Source organism: Sabethes cyaneus, chromosome 3, assembly GCF_943734655.1.
Source record: "Sabethes cyaneus chromosome 3, idSabCyanKW18_F2, whole genome shotgun sequence".
NCBI lineage: Eukaryota > Metazoa > Arthropoda > Insecta > Diptera > Culicidae > Sabethes > Sabethes cyaneus.
This window is the reverse complement of record NC_071355.1, coordinates 247,053,940-247,077,340: the sequence shown is the minus strand read 5'-3', so window position 1 is coordinate 247,077,340 and position 23,401 is coordinate 247,053,940. Positions and strand designations below refer to the sequence as shown.

The 23,401-nt window shown below is 40.3% G+C and overlaps 3 non-coding genes across 3 annotated transcripts; 1 reads left to right on the top strand and 2 right to left on the bottom strand.

The window, feature by feature from the left end:
* Positions 1 to 14,620: 14,620 nt before the first annotated feature.
* On the bottom strand, positions 14,621 to 14,692 carry Trnae-cuc (transfer RNA glutamic acid (anticodon CUC)). The gene has a single exon. It is a non-coding gene; the product is annotated as a tRNA-Glu (tRNA).
* Positions 14,693 to 21,280: 6,588 nt separating this feature from the next.
* On the bottom strand, positions 21,281 to 21,362 carry Trnal-aag (transfer RNA leucine (anticodon AAG)). The gene has a single exon. It is a non-coding gene; the product is annotated as a tRNA-Leu (tRNA).
* A 1,061-nt stretch (positions 21,363 to 22,423) lies between these two features.
* Positions 22,424 to 22,495, top strand: Trnad-guc (transfer RNA aspartic acid (anticodon GUC)). The gene has a single exon. It is a non-coding gene; the product is annotated as a tRNA-Asp (tRNA).
* Positions 22,496 to 23,401: the final 906 nt, after the last annotated feature.

Here is a 23,401-nt window from a genome sequence, read left to right as displayed (position 1 = left end):
GTGTCACCGGGCCAAGAGACACCAGAAAAAGAGACACTGGGACAAGGGACAATGAGAAAAGGCGACATCGAGACAAGGAATGCCGGGCTAAGGGTCACCGAGATACCGGAACAAAGGACACCAGGATAAGAGCACTGAGACACTGCACTGAGCACTGAGACTGCGATACTGGTACAAGGGATACCAAGAAAAAAGACACCGGGACAAGGAACACCGTGACAGTGGGACATGAGACACCGAAACAAGTGACACCAGGGCAAAGGACACTGGGACAAACGCACTGAAACGAGGGCACCGTGACAAGGGACATCGGCAAGAGATACCTACACAAGGGGTACCGGGACAAAGCACACCGGGACTAGAGACACCGAGCAAGGGACACCGGGACAAGGGACGTGCCACATTTTTTGGTGTAATTTTGGGACTGAGCTATATTATGACCGGATAATATAAGTTAGACGATAAATAATTCTATCGAATGAACAACAATTTATTGTCAGAATATTTACTTACTTGAAATTAAGTATGTTGTATATTACACAATGCCTAGATAAAAAAAAACAAAAATAAATAAAAACAACATAAAAATAAAATGACAATTGCAAGGATGGAATTTTCAAGGTTCAATGTTTTAAGAAAAAGGCTTGACAAATTTCAAAACATACTCAACATTGGTATATCAATCCTGACCACACTGAATGATGTAGGTCTAGAATAACCCAAGCGAAATTGATTCTAAAGCATAGAAGTTATCACATCACACGGGATGCATGGGTTGCATGGGAGGTTCATCGTAGACAGTACCTTCGGAGAATCCATTTTGTCATTCAGCACTTTGGCCACAAGTAAAGCCTGGTGTTGTACAGTTTGTGGCACCGTTCGAGCGTGTCCAGTCCTAGCAGACGACGACGACAACGACGATCCTGGTACGGAGAAAGATTAATAATGTCTTGACAGGATAGGTCCCTTAATGCCAGACATATAAATCTTCGCTGCAATGGTACGTGTTTTAGTTTTTGAAGTTAAATTTTTGTGGCTATCATTACGGTTTATTTATTTATATTACTCTATTATACTGATAATCTAGTGAAAATAATGTAAAGGATATGCATCCAGGCGTCCGATAATGGTCAAATCAAATATGTATAGAAGGCAGAAATGCGTTGCGCGAAAAACATCATAAATGGTGTTTAATTCTTCACCGAAAAAGAAGATCTTTAAATTTAAAACTATTGAACGAATTGCTTTCGCTTAATAATTTAGTCAATTTAGTTTATATTGTTTTCGCCTCAGTTGTTTGTCTATGCAGTTGTAATGATTTTTCTGCTAGTTTGTTTAAATTTTTACTGCCCAATCCTATTTAGACTCTTTTTGACACTCTTGACTTTTTTTGAACTCTTATAGGACATCATTTTTGGCCTATGTTTGGATTCCTTTTGGATCATTTTTAAATTACTTGTCGACTATTTGTGTATTATTATTGTACGTTTTAAAATCTCTTTCGATTCTTTTAGAACATCTTTTATACTTTCTAGGTTCTACTTGGAATATTTTTGGACATCATTCAAACGCTTATCGAACTCTTGTTAAATTCTTCTTCGACTCTACTTAAACTCTTCCTGGACTCTTCTTGGACTCTTTTTAGATTTTTTAGACTCTCCTTAAACTCTTCTTGGACGACTTTTCCTATTTGAAATATTTTTGGACTTTAGTTGGATTCCTTTTTAAAAAAGTGTTACCTAGATTTCAATCAATACCACCTGGTTTGGTTACCTTACCAGAATTGTATAGATGAAAACATTTAAAAAACAATTGCTTGTTTTCTCTCTGCTCGTCTGTAATTAACACTGTATGTAATCAATACGAGTGTGTTCTCCGAGATCTCGATTGCTGAGCAAAAATTCGTAAGTTTTGAGAACAAATTTATCTTTTGTGTTTTCTCTCATCAAAACTGGCTGGATAACCACAGTTGTTCAAAACGATGTACAACAGAATAATTTTTTATAACGGTAGTCTTTACAATAAACGGAGGAAACGGTAGAAGAAAGTAATGATACAAATGTGTTGATAGTATATCAGGGCGAGACAAGACGTGAAGAGTAAAGAGTGGAAAACTAGGTAAGGGAAGCAACGCTTATTAAGTTTGTATAATGTTCCTCTTTAAACAAGCTTTCTCTTATACAAACAGTTTTAGAAACTGAAGTTTTTGGAGCGTCTTAGTAGAATACGAAACCTACAAATAACAAATAAGAAAACTTATCCAATTTAATTCTACTATGTGTATGTGTCTACGAGTTCGAAAACAGACACTGAGGAAGCCTGCAAGTCGTAGGCGAAATACGTATCTGTCGTGAATAAAATACACATAGTAGAATTAAATTGGATAAGTTTTCTTATTTTTTATTTTTAAGTTTTAGAAACTTCAACCTTCATGAGATGTCCTATTTTCTGGCATTTCGTGATAAAGCAACAAATTGTAAAATTTTGTTTAGCCAAAAAATGGACAATAATTTTACGCCAAAATGCATACACGAAATAAATAAATTGTAGGGGGTATGATCATATAAAGTCAGGGATGGTTCCTCCTCAGAAGAAAAAAAGAGAAGAGAAAAATTCAAACTGTGCTCAGTCTTCAACGCGATTTATTCTGCTCCGTTTCATTTTAACTTTTCTCTTTCTTGCTGAACGCAGTTGTATGAGCAACCGCACACTGTGCTACTCATTGAGGAGAATGTTAATACACTTTGAATACGTTGATGCGATGCGCTTACGTATGACAACTATGGGTAGTTTTAACATGGGTAGTGCGTTGAGAAAAAACCACGATTGTCAGTAGCGGTCATTGCCATCAGAAAAATATTAATCCATTAATGCAGTTGAATCAATATTCTTACATTTAGTATATTCAGTTGAGTTTGGCTGCCCGCGAACGCAACTGCATCATATGGCTAGGCATGTCACAACGGCAACAGTGCGAAAAATGTTATTTAGATATGACAACATTGGAATTCCCATGCATTTGCTTCTTGACGCGCACCAACAGGAAAGTCCCATTGTAAACAAAGGTAATTCTCCGCTAAGATTCAAAATTTAACGACTTTTGATTGTCTTGACGCCTCTGAGTCTATAGTTGCTGTACGCGCACCGGTTGTTTTGTTTGTTTTGTTTTGTTTTGTTCAAAACCGAAAGTTGCTCATTTAAAGAGCGCATTAAAAAGTTTTTCTGCGCATCAGTTTTTCTCATTATGTTTAGTCTGTTTCTCATTGTGTGGATTTATTTCTCATTTCTGAAAGAAGTTCTGCTCATTGTGTTGAACAAAAAAGTTGTTAGTTTAATAGAAACCACAGAAATAGTTGTCGATAGTGTTACATTCTTGAAAATATTTTTCAATTTTTCCTTTAAATTCCATACTTTCTAGTTATATTTACTCCAATTCCCCCAGGAAAAATAAACTGCACAGGTTCTCCTGCGCTTTGCGATGAATTTGTTTGACATATGACTGTGTGTATACGTTTTATTGGCTTATGCAGGACTTTTTCATAATTCCTTCCGCTCGTTGGTTGTCCTGTGCGACAACCTCGCAAAACCTCGCCCCATTGTATTGGCTGACTGTACCGCAGCAGCCCGAAATTCTAACCAATAATCCGGACTGCCGCCAAAGCAGCACACTCTCCGGACTCGCATAAATACGTCAAGCCGTGTTTCAGCCTGCGGCACTTTACGACATTCGACAAAATTAAACTCCAAGCTAATCCTCCGGGGAAACATCATTCGTCTCCGAGCTATCGTCGTCGTAGCACTGCCGTACGGCCTGCTGCTCCGGTGCGGTGGAGAGATCCGGCAAGCCTTGACACACTTGCTCGGCCGAGAGAATGCAAAATCGTTTCCAGCTCTAAGCACCTAAACAACCGAAGGCGGCTTGTGAATGTGATGCTTGTTTTTCGTTTTATTTTTTCGATACATAGGAAGCTACTACGGCTACAGCCGGAAGGATCAGGTTTTTAAAAATTCCCAATGCTAAGCTTCATACGTTTTCCGCACTCACACAGGGAACGGAGAACCCTGCGGGTTGGGTTGGATTGGGTTGGATTCTGAACACATCCGGCACGACAACGGCGTCTGATGTGACTGACGACGACGGTAGGTGTTAAATGCGAACGAGTTTGAGGTATTTCGGCGAGAAAAGGCGGCTTGTTGCCGAATGGGGCTTTGTGATTCACCGCGCCATAGTGCCGTAAGATGAGTGAGGCTTCGGGAAGAAAAGTCCGATGAATTGTGCAAAAACAATGACATGCATTTGTCTGGCTTTATTGTCCCTTGTGACTGGCAGCGATTTTTCTTGAAGACGGTGTTACTCAATGGCATCAAAAGGTTCACTATTTTGCCGTGATATGTTGAAGTATCGAGCGTCCACTCGTTGTTGGTGAGGAATTGCTGAGGAGCGTTTTGCCTGTGAGTGATGATGATAGTGTTAGCAATCAGCAATCAGTCGAATCAATGCGAAAACAATGTTCATTCGTTATGCATATGGATCGTGTCATGAATTGCATCCAATTCGGTATGAAAATTTCAATGTCCCACATACACACACACACGTTGTTCACATCGATCTCAACACATGGTTGTCGTTTTACGTATCTAGAACAGTTCATAAATTCCATTTGGATCACTTGTGGTTTGGTTCACTGTTCTTCCCACTTCTATAATTTTGCTTTTTAACCACCGAAAATCACCCGACAAGTAAATTAAATGTTGCTTCAACAATCAATACTGAGAATTGAACTTCCTGTCACGTTCAAAGTGATTGGTACGACAAGAATAACAATTTTGAACCACTCTATGTTATTTTTATACATTTCGCTTTCCGCCATTCAGCAGGAACTGAGTTCGAGTGGATTTGCATATTCAACAACAGCGACAGATTATGACGCAAATCGAGAAAAAAAAGTTGAAAACAATGGTTGCTTTAAAAAGGATACATTCATGGCAACCGTTTTAGAGCTTTGAAAATGCATCGCCACAATTTGCAATTGGTTAAGCTTGAGTCATGAGTCAATTTGTTGGTTTACGATTTTCCCGTTAGTGCAAGGATACGTGTTTCATAAACCGTTATCGCAACGGACCGCAGTTCCGAAGCTCGTTCCTAGACGTTGTTGCAGTCTTACTTATGTCAGCGACGCGGGCTTAATCCTTCCGTTTCTTCTACGCCGCTGGTCTGCAGCCACCCGCCAGTTGGCAGTTTTCACAGGGCATCAGCGTTAATGTTTGAACTTTGACATGACACGAACGCGCCCCTATTCTCTGCTACGCTACACATCCTGGGAAGGGAAGATGGAGGGTGGTTAAATTTATGTTCAGTTTGTGGAATGATGAAATAACGTCAACGTCAGGGTAATGCCATTAGTGAGACAGGATCTCCAGTGTTTTTTCCGCTTTTGGATAATGAAATTTTGTCGTGAAATTACGGAGCTTTTTGGGTTGGTGTTGGTGCGGTTGCGATGTATTCCGTTTTTAGTAATTAACAGTTCAACGGTTGTTCAAAGCAGTTTGCACACTAATGGCATCTGTGCTTAATGAACAAAGAAGCATGTCGCTTTCAGTCAGAGTAGTAGAGGAAAGATTTTAAAATAGATTTTTTTCTTTAGATAACATCTTGTTGCAAACTCCTCTGAGGAATTAAATAAACATTAAAATCTAATTTGGATTGAAATCATCTAAAATTGCAATAGTTTTCTCTGCTGAATTAAGATATGTCAAACCAGCTTTGATTGAGTGATTTACAACGAGATATTTTGTGACAAATTTCCTTAATTTTAATACCTAACTCATGACTTCATTTATGTTGGAAAAATATAAACCAATGCCAAATGTAGAACACTGACACCGTATTATGCATGGGGAAAAGGTAATTAAAATGTTTAAATAATGAGCAGCTTCTTGACACGGTAGCGACGTAATTTCTCCCAAAATTTGATCCTACTGAGTGAGCTTGAATGCCTCATAACGGCGAGCACTCAACAAAACGTGACTCCTGCTGGGTGTACCTACCTACCGCGGACGGGAAAGGTGTTGTATATTGATACTCCTACCTCTGTGCGGCTTGATGACGTAGCGTTGGGTGGGGATGCATTCAACCACTAGAATAAATTAATAATCAGCTTATTCTCATCGCATTGTTTCGTCTCGATCAGAACAGCGAAACCGTACATTTTACATCATCGAAAGGAGCGGAGGGGGGTTAGTGGTTTGAGATCAGTGAAGGTAAAATTTAAACTAGGTCACCCACCATCAAAGGGTTAAGGCAGTCGTTGGTGTCGTCCCAGCGAGTGAGAACCACCTAGCGACGATCTGCTGACAGTAGGTGCCGAAAAAAAACATCATTTACGTTTACTGAAATAAATTACGCCGACCGAGGATAACCTCGTGATGATAAGACCAAACGATGAACTAGCGACGGGTCCCGAAGCTTTGCGCTGCTGCTCGGTCCAACCGGATGCAACCGGGTACGAACTTGGTATCTCGACCAAAAGCCGTGATCCATGCTATAAATAGTGCTTACAGGCATGCTTGCGCTGGGAGGATGCAGCAATTTGCGGCCAGAATAAATCCATTTATATGCTGCGGCTCCAGCAGTGTTATCATTCGTTTCTGCCCCCGGGAATCGAGAAGTGAGAGAGAATGGCAATGGTTAGAAATTTGACCACCAGGTTAGTCGTTGGTCGTTATTTTTTCGTAAGGAAAAATAGATTGCTAATATGAATCGGACTCAATTCGTGAGCGAGCACCCAAATCGATGTCGCATGCAATAGTAGCTGTCTGTAAATATTCGTATTATAAGGTTCAATCAAGTGCGGAGCCATCGTCCAACGTAACGAAGAAAATGAGGCTCACTGTTTCTTAATCCTTTTGTGGGCAACATGGTACCCATTTTAATATTCAAAAATCAAAAAAAGGTGAAGGTGATATCTGTCGCTATAAAACTTTTTGACAGTCTCCAAGATTCTAAACTGATTTTCGCGAGGCTCCAGTCACGAGACAACTACTGGGAGTACAACTTGCAGGGTCGTCATCTGTATGTGGACTTTAAGGCGGCGTACGATTCAGTTAAACAAAATGAGCTGTGGCAGATAATACTAGAACATCGTTTTTCGACGAAACTAGTTCAGCGTAACTAGTGTGATGCTGAATGGGCACATGGACCACCTCGATCTGTACAATGTATACAAATATGCTGATACAGTGACGGTCAAGGTAGTACAATGTGACAGTCTGTGGTGGACTAGGTACGTGGCCAGAATGCCCAATGAAATACTAGCTAAAATGGTTTCCAGCGGAAAACCAGGAAGAGGCAGTAGACTTCAGGGCATACCCCGCACCCGGGTCTGTACAACAAACAATCAAATCTAATCCAATCATAGCCTCTGTATGTTAGAGAGAATAAATTTTCATTTGTTAGTTAGTAACCATTCCAACCACTTGAGTTTTACTTCAGTTCTGCTGCTATTGTAGGTTACGGGCAAGCACGAACTGGTTTTTGCCAGACTGAAGTGTTCTGGATGGAATACTGATTCAATCTACAGAAGCTGAACAATTCAAACTACGCAAACTGGCGCTTCAAAGTGGAATTCCTCATGTGAAGCGACTGGACTTATGGCGTTACGTCGAACCAGGTGTGAAACCAATGGCATAGGACTGACCAATGGACTGATTCGACCGTCAAAGACAGGGAAACATGCCTGGAAAGCGCTCCAGAACCGTCATCAAAAGGTGAGTTTCACGTCGAAGGTAGGGAGAGGGAGAGCGCATGACGGAGTTCGACGAAAAATCTCATGGTTACGATGATCTTGAAGTGTAAGGTTCCAAGCTCTTTAAACACCCTCCAAGTTGGTCCCATGCAGTTGGTCAGACTGTCCTCCACCAAGGGCGCTAGCTCAAGGGGCGCTAAAACAGCATGAGCCTCAATAAGGCACTCTCAAGTGTATCGGATTTTTAAATACAGGGTGTTGTGCGACTCACGTATGAAAGCTCAGGTCCAGGTCCAAAATCTGGTTTATAATCTGGCCCAGTTTTTAAATCTGTTTCAAAATTTGATACAAAATCTGATAACAAATGTGCTCCAGAATCAGGACCAGCCTCAAAATCTGGTCTTCTTTCAGTATGTGGTTCTAAATTTGGTCCCACATCTGATCAAAAATCCCAGAAATGTGGTACAAAATATTATTCAAAACCTGGTCCAAATTTGATAAAAATGTGGTCCAAGATCTGGCCCAGAATTTGATGAAGGTCCAAAATTTGATTCAGGTCCAGAAACGGGTCCAGCATATGGCCAAAATCTAATTAAAAATGTAAACCAAAATCTGATCCAGAATCTAGTTCAAATCTGTTCACTAATTTGATACAAAATCTCTCCAATTGATATGAATGTGGCGTAGATACTAGAAGAATGTAAAAGTTTTGTAATGTGTGTTTTTTGTACCGTTTAAAAAAAATCGAGTCAGACGATAGCTGAAGAGTAGTAGGCTGAAACGTTACGCGATATATTCATCGCGATATTTCAACTAAAACTGAAGATAATACAAAATCTCTAGTCCAGGTTAATTTTTTTTGTTTATAGGAGACGAGACCTCTGCGACCAGCATTTAGATCTATTGTAGTATGCTCCATCCTTAATCTATGTGCACTGCTTGACCAGTAATTCGAGTTGTTGTCAGTACTCAATATGCACAGTAGTCCCAATTAGGTACAGCACTTCTTATGAAGTTAATTACCTTGTTGGGACTGTCAGTCCGAATATTCAAAGGCTCCCATGTTCCTTTACCGAGGACTCTTAATCTGCATTGCATTACCGCACCACACACTCATAGTAGATGTTCTGACGTTTCAGTGTCGTATCCACAGAACCAGCATATATCTTCACTAAGAATGCCCATTTTTGTGAGCTGGTATTTACTCGGGCAGTATCCTGTAAGCAATCCTGTCCTTATGCTTAGCTCTTTTTCATTTAAGCTAAGCAGCTCCAGGTTTTTCTTGCCACTAAGTGTAATAAACTTCTTTGATTGCTGTAGTCCAGGTGCCGCAAAGCAATTTTCCTTTACAGTATTTCCCAGCTTTCTCGTTTCCTTCTAACTCGCTGTGTCCATAGTCCAGGTCCATAATATGGTTCAAAATCTGGTTGGTGGTTCAACATCTGATCAAAACTGTAGCCCAAAGTTTGGTTTCCATTCCGGTTCTGTTTCAGAATCAGGACCCAGATTTGATGCAAGCTCTGATCCAAAAACTAATAAAAAATGTGGTCTAGATTCGGGGCAAGGTCCACAATCTGGTCTATGTCTAAATTTGATCAACTATGTGGTCCAAAATCTAGTCCAAATCTGATAAAAATGTGACCCATCTGATCTACTTGGAATCTGATGCAACTCCAAGATTTTGTTCGGGTCCAGAATCTGGTCAAAAATATTGTTCAAAAATGTGGTTCGAAATTTGGTCCAGAATCTAGTCCAAATATGAAACAAAAATTGATGAAAAAAATGCGATTTTAAATCTAGTCTATATCCAAAAGATGGTTCAAGTTCGGAATCTGCTCCAAAACCTGATCCATGGTGGTTTAAAAACTGGTCAAAAAATTGTGTCCCAAAGTCTGCTTCAGGTCCAAAATCCGGTCCAAAATATGATCAAAAATGTGGTTGAGAATCCAGCTCATGTGGTTCACTAACCACAACTTAGCGCAGGTTCAGAATCTGTTTAGTGGCTAAAAATTTTATCAAAAACCATAAAATTGGAAGGAAAACGATAATACGAAACGAGGGAGCACTAAATCAGGTCTTCGCCAAGGGCGTCACAATTCCACGCTACGGCTCTGCTGTAGACCCGTCTGATAAGATCCTGATGCAATAAGTTATTAAACGAAAACTTCCAAACGAAGCCGAGGAAAGCAGGGCTCTGGGCCAGATTCGGGGAAAGCCCTCATCATTCAAGAAAGAGGTAAATCACAATTCCGTTTCGTTTGCATTACTTGCCAACCAGCACGAGGATCGAGTCGCGGACAAGCCGAAGATCGTGAAGTCAGCAGCAAGTAGCCACAACGTTGCAAGCCTGAGTTTATACGGAGCTTCCCGAAAGCGAGATGAGACATATCATACTTGCCGATGGGAAGCGAGCTAACGTCAAAGGAGAATGCCCCGACGTCATCCAAAGCAACAACGACCTGAGTTAGCAAACCGAGATGACCGTGAGCAAGGCACCCAACATGCCTATGTGGTTGGCGACAAACCCTTTGTCTGTGTCATCACCCCTACTAGCACGAGTGTTGTAAAGTTGTTGTGGTAACCGAAATATGACTAATTTCAGTCGTAATTTGGTTGCTTCAACTAAATCTGGCATTAGTTTTCAGAAGGTCGCATAATGCATGCAAAAAGGTTGATTATGCGACCTTTTGAAAACTAAAGCCAGAAATGTTCCTAAAGTGTGCTACCATGCTGCATCAAAATCCGGACGGTACCAATATCCGGACACCTTCACTAATTTATCCTTATTAAGTTATAATATATACAATTTATGAGGTGTAGTTATGTGGATTAATTGGCAAATATATCTAAGAGCGTTTAAACATAATCGGTGGTTAAGTAGGCTGCGCGAAATAACTTAAATAAATCCAAACCTAACGTTGGTGTCGAACAGTGTCTTTTTTCTGCGAATTTTTCTCAGATTACTAAACAGTAGTGCTTTCGCGATTTAAGGTCTTGGGAGCTTATTATTACAAAGAAACCAACTTTTTAGGCTTAGTATCAACAAAGAAGGTTAGTTTTAATTAATTGAGACGGTGTCATTCATTAATGTGTTGAAATAAAGTGTATTTTTATAAATAATTACGCTGTCCGGATATAAAACCATGTTTTTAAATCCGGACATGTGTGACTATTGATGGTAACTACCTAACGTTTTCCTTAGCAAATGCGAAAGGACACGTTGAATCAGGCATAAGGTGTTGTAAAAGAAGGAGTCTCGATCCATGGAACCGTCAAAATATTTGGAAATCCAAAATACTTCCAGACATTTAATGTAGAAATACTTAATCACTTTCGTTCTCTGGTTAGGTAAGTGGTCAGTGTAGTACTTGACTAAAATCGTACAGTTAATGACACCAAAGTGGCATTAAAATTAAAAAAATGTATAGAGAGATGATTATTTAATACTACATTTTACAAGTGATAAGTTGATTGTTTATAGGCATACATTTCTTAGAAAAAATACGAGAAAGTTTTGCCTGTCCGGAAAACGATTCAAAAGTGTCCGGATATTGATTCACTGAGATGTGAGGTGTCCGGATTTATGAACAAGACAAGCCTGTTCATTTCTCTTATTTTAATGTGGTTTATTGAGTTTTCATTGTAAAATTGACGTGTTATTGCAAATTTAAGCTTTATATTTGATTATAGTACAAAGCAATTACTAGAATGTTGCGAAATTATTGTTTACGGAGCATATTAAACATATGACCTGCTTAAGTGTCCGGATATTGATGCAGCATAGTACTTGGGACTGGTGCAGAAAAATGCAACCGCTATTTTCGACATCAACGGTTGACGGGTGATACCTGGCAACCAAACGGCAGCCATAGCAACGCTCAAACAAGACCTGCAGCAACCGAAGGAGGTCACGCTGCTGGCCGGTGGGAGCCACAAGAAGGGTCGCAAGCATGAAAGTCATCAGGAATTCGGCTACCGGGATCTGAACGCGATTTCCCGAATGGACGATTTAGTCACCGAATCCACGAGTACGAAGTGAAGGTAGTCTGCTAGTATTGTTGCAAATGTAAAAGCTCCCGTACACCCTTTTCTAAGGAATCTAAATCGAGCACCAAAGCTCCATTGGAGCAGGTGCATACGAGCGTGTGTGGTCCGGTGCAGGTAACATCCGTAACCGGATTCCGCTACTTCACGACGATTATCGACGACTATTCGAGGTACTGCACGCTGTTCCTGTTGAGAGAAGTCGGAAGTAGCGGCCAAAATTCAAGAACGTGTCGAGTCGAGGCGGCTAAAACAACAAAAGACCCGAAGCAACAGCGGAACAAACCAAGTTCTACATCCCGAAAGCTGATGTTCGTGAAATATTCACAGGATCACAAGGTGTATCGTGCTGAACAGAACCACCCGAAAAGTCTACATCAGCAGGGATACCACGATTGGTGAAGGCGACCACGATGAGCTTACCGAAAGCGTTCAAGAGGAGAATACGATTGAATTCCAATTACTCCAAATTGAAGCAAACCGCAGCAGAGACGCCAGATGATAAAAACAATGATGACGGTGAGTTAGAGGAAAGCGAGGACGATGGTGAGAGCCCCGATACCGTTGTCGGGTGTGAATCTGTTGGTGACGATGACGACGATACCAAGCAATCGAGGAGGACAGGGATGGTACTGTTATGTCAATTGGGCCACGACGTTCGATAGGATCCATCAAGGGAGTCCAGTTCCAATGCTATGGACAGTACACCAGTCACCAGTAAAAACACCAACGAACCAAGAAACTATTCCGAGGCAATCCAGTTCTCGGAAGCAGCAGCTTGGACAACCAAACGTAAGGGCTAGTGTCTCTACCACCTGGAAGGAAGACCGTAGGATAAAAATGGACCTTCAAGAAGAAGCAGGACAGAAACGGCCAGACTGTGCGATACAAGGACTGGTTGATCGTACAAGGCTTTACGTAGACATACAGCACGGATAAAAAACGGTCCCCTTCCCTTCTTCAGTGTACCAAGATGCTCCCATTGACTCGGGAAACCATCACAAAATAAAACATTGCATTCTATAGGTTCCATTACTTTTTGGGGCATAAATTACACTAAATACTGAGATTTCATTGGACAAAAGGTAGGAGTCACAGTGACAACTTATTAAGCGTAGCTACCTATTACCCCCCCCCCCCCCCCCTTCCTTTCCACTCTTTCCGATCCATTCCCAAAAAATCCTTCTTCAATACTTTCCCTTACCGTCCCATCATCAATTGTAGAACCATCGTTTCAAAAAATATTAATATATGCCTGAGCGCATTTCAAGGTCATGACTAAAATCACGAGGTTTGGTCGACACTCAACAAGCTGAATTATCACTTGAAAAATCAAACAAATATAATTCATGCTCGATGCTCCATTCTTCCATTCATAACCAGCTTAAAAACTACATCAACATCGAAGAAAACGGATGAAAGCTTTCAATTATTGCAGTGCCTGTTGGCTAGGTTAAATGCTTCTCATGAATAAAGCAAAAGGATTAATGCACATAAAACCACTTAAGAGATTAAAGCTAATAGTTTTTCCTGTGCAGTGACACACGTTGGTTGTGACGCTGAATACTTTATCACATAAATATTTTTCCTTTTTGCCAGAGCAAAACATGCAACCATAATTAACCCTATTATGCAAGGATTTATTGTGGTAATTGCGAATGCTTCAAACGAATAATTTCCATTTTTTCGAGTCGCAATGCGGAACGACTGTTCAGCAACGGTGATGGTGGTGGTGTTTTTGCTTCTCGTACCTACCGGATCCGAATGTGATATTCTTGCCGCAAATATTCGTGCATTATTGGTGAGAACTGATGGCTTGATGAAGGCGATTATTATATGACCGCTCAGAAACATTATATCATATTAATTGACGTTAGTTTTGCACAAATATTACACTGTTCTGAAGTACACATAATAACCATAAGGAAGCGCAGCAGCTAGCAGCTGTCAGCTAGCTGACCATAAACAAATTTATTTATCATTTTAGGTTTCACCCAGCACTTAACTTTATGAATTAAACAGTAATGGCCAACGGGAACCAACTTCATCATAATCATTTTTACCATCATCGTCATCAGCATCATCATCAGCACCATCTTCTTCGCCATCAAAATCATCATCAGCAATAGTAGCATCAACAAACAGCAAATAGCCGTCCGCTGGAACCCGCACCTACTAGAGGCTAGAGGAAAATGTATCCTTCTGTTTGTGTGCACAGAGAAAACACTCAGGGCAAACATTGCAACAACAGACTCATTTGTTGCTCATTTGCACTCAGAGCCGACGCCGCCGCCGCCACCGCCGCCACGCGCTGTTGACGTCGCTGCACAGCCGAGCCGCCAGTGCCATTGTTATTCGCGGTCTGCGGATCCGGCAAGTGGACTCTCCTTCGGTCAACGTCCTAGATATTCGTACTTATCCTGGCGGCGGCACCTGTACGGTGTGTGAACAAGAATCACAAGTGACACTCTACCGGGAGGGTAATTATAAGTATTCGCATTCGTATTGTTTGTTCGCTGTTGTTCGTGTGACGTGCGGGGGGTTGACTGACTGTTTATCACAGCTGGGGCAGATCACGCTCGCTTTTTAATTGCATGAAAGCAGCTGACATGTTGGAATTTTCTGTTTTATTTATACAACCAAGCCCTTCACAAGAGATAGTGTGTGAAGATGGGTGGTTCGATTGGATTGTCGTAAGATTTTTCTGTATTCATTTTTAATGATTTTAATTTAACATGTTTGGAACAATTTGGTTGCAATCTGTTTTCAAAGTATAAAACAATAGACAGAAACAGCAACTTTTTCAATTCGTTGAGGTACAAAAAAAAAGCTTCCCATACCGGGAATCGAACCCGGGCCTTCCGGGTGAGAGCCGGATATCCTAACCACTAGACAATATGGGACAGTTGAGTGTGCATCGAAAAGAGCTGCTGAGTGACAGCGTGCCGAATAATGCACCGAGTTTATTTTAAGTCTTTCACCATAAGCATTCTCCATAGCATGAGTGTAACATCTCCCATCAATCACTGAAGTAGCTAAACTTTATCCATGTCTTCGTTGCTAATTTACAAAGTTGTTTTCTCTTTTTCTCAATTGTTTGCAGTTTTTTATACAACTTTATTTAAATGCCTGACTTTTGCACAGCAAAACAACTTTTAGCCGTTGTATATTCTCCTGAATTACGAACAATTTCATGTGTAGTGTTGAAAATTACGATTCTCTGAGACAAATCATGCGTCCACATTTTCCCGGGTTTCGATGGAGGCGCCTTGTTTACCGTCAAATAATGAGCGGCTGCTTGAGACCGCAAGCACAGATTATAATTAACGCTTTCATTTCTTTAATTTGATTCAATTGGAAGAGGGAAATTTCTGTTTAATCAACTAGCGACTGCTTCGTTTAGCCGGGTTTTCCATTTTCTCATGAATTCTGCAATTCTACACCGACCATATTAAGGCTATAAATCAATAAGAGCTTTCTATTGAACTCGTCCACTGTACAGCCGTCACTCCATTAGCAATCCTGACGAAAATCTTCGAACGAAATTCACTCCGTGAATTCCCTCTGTTTTTTTAGTTGCTTCCCCACTAGGAAGTCCCTTCTTTCTCCGCTGAATGAAATATTCTCTTACGCTGAAATTGACAACAAGAGCAGCAAGCGAAAAAAAAACAGCACAGCCACGTGTATTGAGGTGAAAAATAGACTCATTATGCAGAATATGAAAGCACGCTGCTTATGTTCCGTCGTCGGGAGCACCACAGTAGGAGGCGGATCGCATGGAAATGACAGTACGACGGGCGGCCCGCATCAACCGGAAATAAAAGCGGTGATGCAACTTAATCGGAATGTTTTATTCGTTTGATGTGCGGTCTTTGAATTGACCTCTCCTACGCCTACCTACGGTTCTATTCTATACTACTATCTCTGCAATAGTATGAGAAGAGAAGATCAAAGCGAGGTGATTTTACTGGGCTTAAAAATCGATAAATTGATTTCAACTGTAAATTCTTCAGGCAACAAACGAACAAGGTTGTGGAATATTCATTGAGGGTTTTCCTAGTAGAGCACAAATCAAATTTGCCCAGCATCTTACATCACAACGAAGCGGCCCAGGAAGCCACTAGCACTGAGAGTGAGACTGCTGGCTTAATTTCAAACTGAAACAAGTTGCTTTTATTGGATTATGGATTCTTACTAACAAATAGAGGCAACAACCAGAAATTGTTCGCAGCGAGAAGCATCACCGGCCGAAGCACAGCAGCAGCGCACAATTATATTTCCTTTTCTCGGGCCGATGAAAACTTTTCCCAGAGCAGAGCGATAGGAATGTGGTAGGTACGGAGCACCAGCGCTATTGTCATTCTGCGGGGCAACTTTTCCTGGCGGTTGTGTGATTCGCGAAACTTGCATCGTCTGCAGTTTGACATGGTTTCGAGCAAGAGATCAGAACTTTGTGTGTTATATTTATCTTGCTTTCACATAGAGTGTGCTTCCGACTGGAATGAAATGCTTTGTACCGTACCTACCACGTACCCGTCCTGTACAACTTAATCTCGCAAATATGCGTTTGTCTGCCGGGTAAATTTCTCGGAAGACTATGCTGGCAGAAAGTTGATCATTTTGCTAATTTTAAACTAAATTTGCGAAGATTTGCGTTGAACTGTGCATGTGTTGTTTATTGTTTGCCTCCTAGTTAGACTAGCTTGCGAACATAAGCTGATGATAGATTATTCAATTGTATCGATTTTCATATTTGCGCTTGTGATCGCATGCACTTGTGACTTGGAATGATGTTTAAGCATGGAATATAGAACGCAGAAATGCATCTACCTTGGTCTTTACGTTCATATATTAATCAATTAGTAGAATCATGGCTAAGCCAATGATATTGAATAATTGAATTGGTTTTAAGATGTCGTTTAGTATGGGCTGGAGAAACAATTTGGTCGTTAACTAATTTGAAGTGAATCACGAACTTGCTAAACATATAATGGCTGTGCAGAATAATAGCATTCGGTCTATCAGAGTTGTGGAACGAGAATTCGAATTTATTTAATGAACATTTGAAATTAAATCAACATATTGAAGATTAGAAAGCCTCTACAGCTTCACAAATGTACGACCTGATGCAAAGCATAATTGTGAATATCCAATATCAGTGAAAGTAGTGAAAACTTGGCATGGACCAGACGTTTTTGCAAAATAATCTTCCCCTTGGATGGGATCCTCATGGATGCTAAAACACGATAACTTTAAAATGAATCTACCAAAATCCCAATAAAAAAAATTTATCGGACGACGTCGGACAGATGCAAGCAAAAGTTTCACTTGTGTCGGACGACGTCCGTTCGACAATTCTCGCGTAACTTTTCTAAAGGATCTAAGCAACAACCACTCTCTTTTTCCTCGTTCCTTCCACTTATCACAGCGATAAACATGTACATAATAGCATTTGCTTTGCATGGCCGGCCACATCGCAAGGATGCCGGACGACTCTACAGTGAAATCCATTCTCTTCAAGAACCCCATCGGCACCAGGAATAGAGGCGCTCAACGTGATAGATGGCTCGACCAGGTTGAAGCCGACTTGCGAGTGTCGAGACTTGCAACGAATTGGCGACAATTAGGTCCTGGGCTAGTACAATTGAGAGGAATTCTTGATGCGGCAAGAGCCACCCCGGTTATCGGCTGCTAAAGTAGTAGGGACAATGAAGCGAATCTCTTACAGGACTTTTTTGTGACTCATCATCGGCCATCTTGGATTTTAACTTGAATAAACAATATTAAGTTCAACGAGAAGGTGAGAGAAACATTTAATTTTTTTGACCTACAGCAAAATGTTTCTTTTGAAAAACAAACTAACGTCACTTTTTACGAGGTTTTCTACACGACTAAGCGGAGTTAACCTAAACATAGTACTCTCCGCAAGTTTAGTCCAAATTTCGATAAGAAAAGGTGTACTGCGCTTTCACAGTCGTATTAGTGCATGTGAATTTGTAAAAGACTTTTTTCCCAAAAGTCATAAAATTAAGTAGCAATAAGCGTTTTATTGCACTCTTATTCGGGTTTTCATGACCAGTTTTAGTCACAAACACAATTAAAAAAGTATAACAAAACCCAATTTGTTACTTGGGTTGTCAACTTTTAAACTAGTGTTTTCACGGTCTCGGTCACGGTCATCGATTCTTTCGGGCCTGTACAGGCAATGAAAAGCCGCAGGCGCAGAGTAGACCACTGTCAGCTGAACCTAGTTACTGTGCCAAGAAACTAATGACAGTATTTTATCCGGAGGGATTGCTTACTCAGTGGTAAAAGTTCCATCAGGATTGATATACACGTTGAAAAGTTATCAAAGATGGAACGCGAGAGATGTGAAAACATTCTGCACTCTCATGTTGAAAATCCAACGTGGTCAGGAAGAGTCATAAAAGGCTCTCAAATTCCCAAAATCGACTGTAAATGCAGTGGTCAAATGCTATCGGTCAACGTTGACGTTGGATTGAGCAAAATAAACCAAACATAAATATGGAACACATAACTGGAAATTTCAAGCGAAAAACGTCTGGGTCGTCTGAAACAATTGTGATTTTACATGGAGAAATGTCTTCAGAATACAATATTACCATTCATTCGATGCACAAAGTTCCCGTGATGTTCTGAGCCGACTTAGCCCGCTGCCATTATCGGATGTCGTGGAATGGTATAAGCAGAATAATATTAGTTTTATTGAAAAAAGTATAAATCCACCAAGTTTTACAGATTTTCGTCCCATCGAATCATCCTATCATCAAGCGTAAATCGAAGTAAATTAAAATGTAGCAAAATAATTAAAACACCCTCTGATATGGAAAAATTTCTGGAAAAAGATAGCAGATACTCACTATTTGCAACTTCGTCGCACGAACAGGTATGCCACTAGAGATAATCAACGCCAATGGCTAAAATTTTATAGCGTGCTAGACGCGAACTAAGAGATGCACTGCAATGAATGGACCAGAACATTTCAATCAAGAGCTTCGTAACCACCCAGACCAAATGGTGCTTCACTTTGGAGGATGCTGGGAAAGACACATCTAGTCAATAAAAAAAACCTAAACTATGGTTAGGGTTAACCAAACATCCACCTACGAAATGCTTCGAACCATGCTCCATGAAGTATTTAGAAGCAATCTTCAACGCCAGTAACCAGTAACCGACATATTGCTCGAGCCTGATGAAGCGTCACCGCTCACCCCGAACCACGTCCTTAACCGATCATCATCGATCAGAATCATGAGCAGGCGTCCACTAGATTAAACACCAGGTTGAATTCAAATTCGCCATTGTAGGTCAAGGATTTAAAAAAATCTTTTACCATTAACTGAGATTTTTTAAGTATGCCATTTGATTACACTAAAACCCCTTTTGTGCGATGGATACCTTTTGCTTAGATTGAATCCGCGTTAGAAAAACTCGTAAAAGAATAAATTGTTTTGCATTCTATCGGGAGTTCCAGGCGGCAAATTAGGCCCATTATTTTTTACATCATTCATTAACTAAATCTCTATAGTGTTACCACCTGGATGCCTGGATTGTCCTAAAATGCAACATAATCATGTTTATCTTCAATAAATCCCAACGGCACCAGGAATAGAGATGGCTCGACGAGGTTGAAGCCAACTTGCGAGTGTCGAGACGCTCAACGAATTGGCAACAAGTAGCCAAGATCCGAGCACTGTGGAGAGAAATTCTTGATACGGCAAGAGCCACCCCGGCTCCATGCTGGTAGAAGTAAGAAATAAGTAAATAGGTTGAAAACTCCGCACTGTCGGGTAAAATTGAATTGAAAATTAAAGTCGAAATTCGACTTGGAGTCGGGTTAGAAATTAGAGTTGAAATTGGACTTGAAATTGGAATTGACATATGACATTAAATTAGACTTGAATTTTGACTAAATTTAAAGTAATTTAGACTGGAAATTTGACTTGGAATTACATGAAATCGAACAAAAAAAAAGAAAATTTGAAATTTTTTTTCCCTTTTTCCTTTTATCGATTATAGGTCACTTTAAAGTTTTTATTTGAAATTGGACTTGGCATTTTAGTAGAAATCGACGTTTATTTGAACTTGACATTAGACATTAAGTTAGACTAGAAAGTGGACGTGGACACGAAATTACACACGAAGTTTTACTTCAAATTAGGATCGACATTTTTAATCTTAATTTCCCACATGTTTTAGCACCTTTCTGTTCCATTTTTTTATCTTTTCTGTTCCGTTTTCTGGCTCTTACTTTTCTTCTTTTTCCTTGTGTATTCCTTTGTATTCTCTTGTTTTTCTCTATTTCTGTTAAGTATTTCCTGTTTCATTGCTCCGTTTTTCTGCCCCATTTGATCCTATTTCAAGTCCTGTTTGTCCACTTGTTTTACACAGATGTTGTAATTTTCTTACCCAAATTGCGTCTTTTCTCTTCCCTTTTTGCTTTTTGTATTTCCAGTTGCTCAACTTTCACTAAATCTTTTTATCTCCTTTCATTCTAATTTATCACCCTCATCTGTGCCATTTAGATTTAGATAGCCGGTTTTTTCGGCTTTTTTCCCTTTCGTTTTACCTTTTTCTTTGGTCCGTTTTTCCTGTTTGTCTTTTCTTCTTTAATTGTCTTATTTTGCCATCCCATTCCCATTTCTCAAACTTTTTTTCAGCCTTCTTTCTGCTTTTATATCCCGTTTAATCTCTGCTTCTCGTTTTCTATGTTTCCTCTCTCGGTTTTTTGCACTCTCGCCATTTTTTTCCCTTTAAGTTTCGCTTGTTTTCCCTTTCTTGTTTTATTTTCCCTCTTTCTCTTTCCCGTTTACCCACCTTTTCTGTCACATTTTTTCACTTCCCCGTCTTCTCTCGTTTTCCCTCCTTTTCTCTCTCATTTCATTTTTTTTCTACCAGCAGTTTCCTCTTTTTCGTCTGTTCCTGTTTCGTTTTTCATGCTTTTCAATGCTGATTTTGGACAGGTTAATTGCCGTACTTTACAGGAATTGCTCAATCTTTACACCCCAGAACAATTTCTTCGTACGAGAAACTTCAATCAACTACGTTTTAACACAACAAGGCAACCCAATTTAACACAGTCTACGAAATATCCGATTTTGGCATCTCTATCAATTTTTTTAAAGACGACTCTCCCGAAGACGATAGTTACGTGTTTCTTTGTGTTTAATATAATGTTTCGTCCTTGTCAAAAATATTCGTTTCATCTCTACTAGCACAGTTGTTAAAAATCTGTTGTGGCAACTAATTATATGACTAATTCCAGTTGTAAATAAGTCTACATGACAATATTGCCTATATTTTCCATACGTCGCAAACGAAAAAAGCACAAATGTAATTAAATGTCTACTGATCCTTACTAACCGGAATTGGCAGCATATTTTCTTGGTTTTAAAATCAAAATTTAACATACAGATGTATAAAATCTGCTGCTAATCACGCTCATCAGATCATGCAAAATAGACTCTATTTGGCAGCGGTGGGATTCGAACCCACGCCCCCGAAGAGACTGGTGCCTTAAACCAGCGCCTTAGACCGCTCGGCCACGCTACCGCTTATCCGCCATTTTGCCTGGTTCAACTGAAGTACCAATTGGAGCAAATAGTACTCTTCATTTAGCAAATACAAATAATCCTTTGATATACATCTTAATAGATAGCTCAACAGTCTACCTACCAGTGAGTGTACAAGCAGTCGTTCGGGTTCAAGTGTACTGTTTATGCTGTACACATTTCAAACCTTCCAGGTTTCCCAGATAAATCCTCTGTGATAACTATTCAATCGTTTAAAAATGCCTCTCCCACTCCGCTCCTTCCCTACAGTTTGCCTCCCTAATCAATAAAAGCTTTCCTGTGAATACGGTTTTCATCCCAGGAATTAGGTTGCTTAGCTTGGGTGGCTTCAAAAGTAAATCCCTGAAGCAAACAATATCCCATCTAAAATTTTGTTTACTAGCGAAAGATGAAATATGCAGTACCTTACCTACCCGGCCCAGTCAGTGCGGTGAGAGAAGTCAGCCGTTAGTGTGGCTCGAATTTTTACCGTTCCATTGCGATGGAAATAGTAGTTTAATTTAAGCTGTAATTCAAAACTCGGCATCGAACAATCAAGGGATTTGGTAAAACAAAAAACTTTAACATGGTGAACGGGGCCGGACTAATGCCATGCAGGAGCAAGTTGAAGATGCTGCATTTTCTATCTGGTTGCTCGGTAGTTTATGAAAATGGAACGAACCTGATGCATGCTCTACTAATTGAATTGCCGTAATTGATATGCGTTTCATAAAGTAATGTGGTACAGAAAGGGGTTGAGGTACATTGAGCAAAGCGCTAATTGATGCTGTTGGTACAGCGCAGTACACTGGAAAAGTTAAAGACTGGAAAAATTATTAATGCAAGAGAGGAACCGACATGCACTCAGATGGTGAAAAGCAGTTTTGAAAGTTTACAAACTGGTTCTACAGTTTCATGTAGTACATTGGCATTCTCGATGATAAATTGGAATGTATCAGTTTACAATAGTTAAACAACACTCTGTCGAAAGAAACCTTTGGCATGCATGCATGCAGATTCCGATAAATGAAAACTTTTTTGCAGTATCGGGCAAATCAGAAGTCCGTGATAGTATAGTGGTAAGTATCCCCGCCTGTCACGCGGGAGACCGGGGTTCGATTCCCCGTCACGGAGATTTATTTTGTTTCTTCACAATATGAATGAATTATATTTAATTCCTCAACAAGGTTTACAACAAGTAAAGTTGTCTCTTAGGCCATTATCGATTTCTTCAACTATACGTACATCATCCATTAAAGTACTTGATAGTAAGAGGGCTGAGTAAACTCTAGGTAAACGAACTTGACATGATAACTCACTTTTTAATGATGTCTTGAATCATTATTAAGAGAATTTAGATATCAAATTAGTGAAGGCAAACAGCGGACTTCAAGTGTGATAATGCTATCATAAACATCGTCTCAGCTTTCCCTCTGTCGTTCGTCATTGCAATGAAAGATAGCAGGGTATAGTGTCTTAATCCCTCCTGTGGCAAATAAGAGACGTACGTCAACCAACTATGCTGTGAAACGTACAATCAGGGAACTGTGAGCAAAAGTGTGAGCACATTGTGATAACAGGGATACATATGCCACTATTAATAACGGCAAACAACAACAAAAATCCGACGGTGAAGATTTGTTCCGTTCATGACAATAACTGCATCCACAATAGCAAACAAGTGAAGCAAGGTTACGCACGGAAGAAGCTCAGATTGCTGCCCGTCCGCAGCAGGGTTGAATCCACGCACGCTAAAAGCAGCTGAGATAACTCAAGTCGCAATTCGAATACTCGAGTCAAAAAAGAAACCACAACCGGGTTTCGGTTACGCTCGCTTTTCCCGCCACCAAACGGTAACAAAACAACAACGGTGACGGTGTGCCATAAATCACATAAACCATACATACAGACACTGTAACCTTAGACCGAAAGACACACGCGGAGCGATCTTGATGAAAACTGTTTCCCAAACATGCACGAAACGGTGGAAAACAAAGGCGAAACTTGAAACGAAACTCTTCCCAGCGCAGCTCGCACACA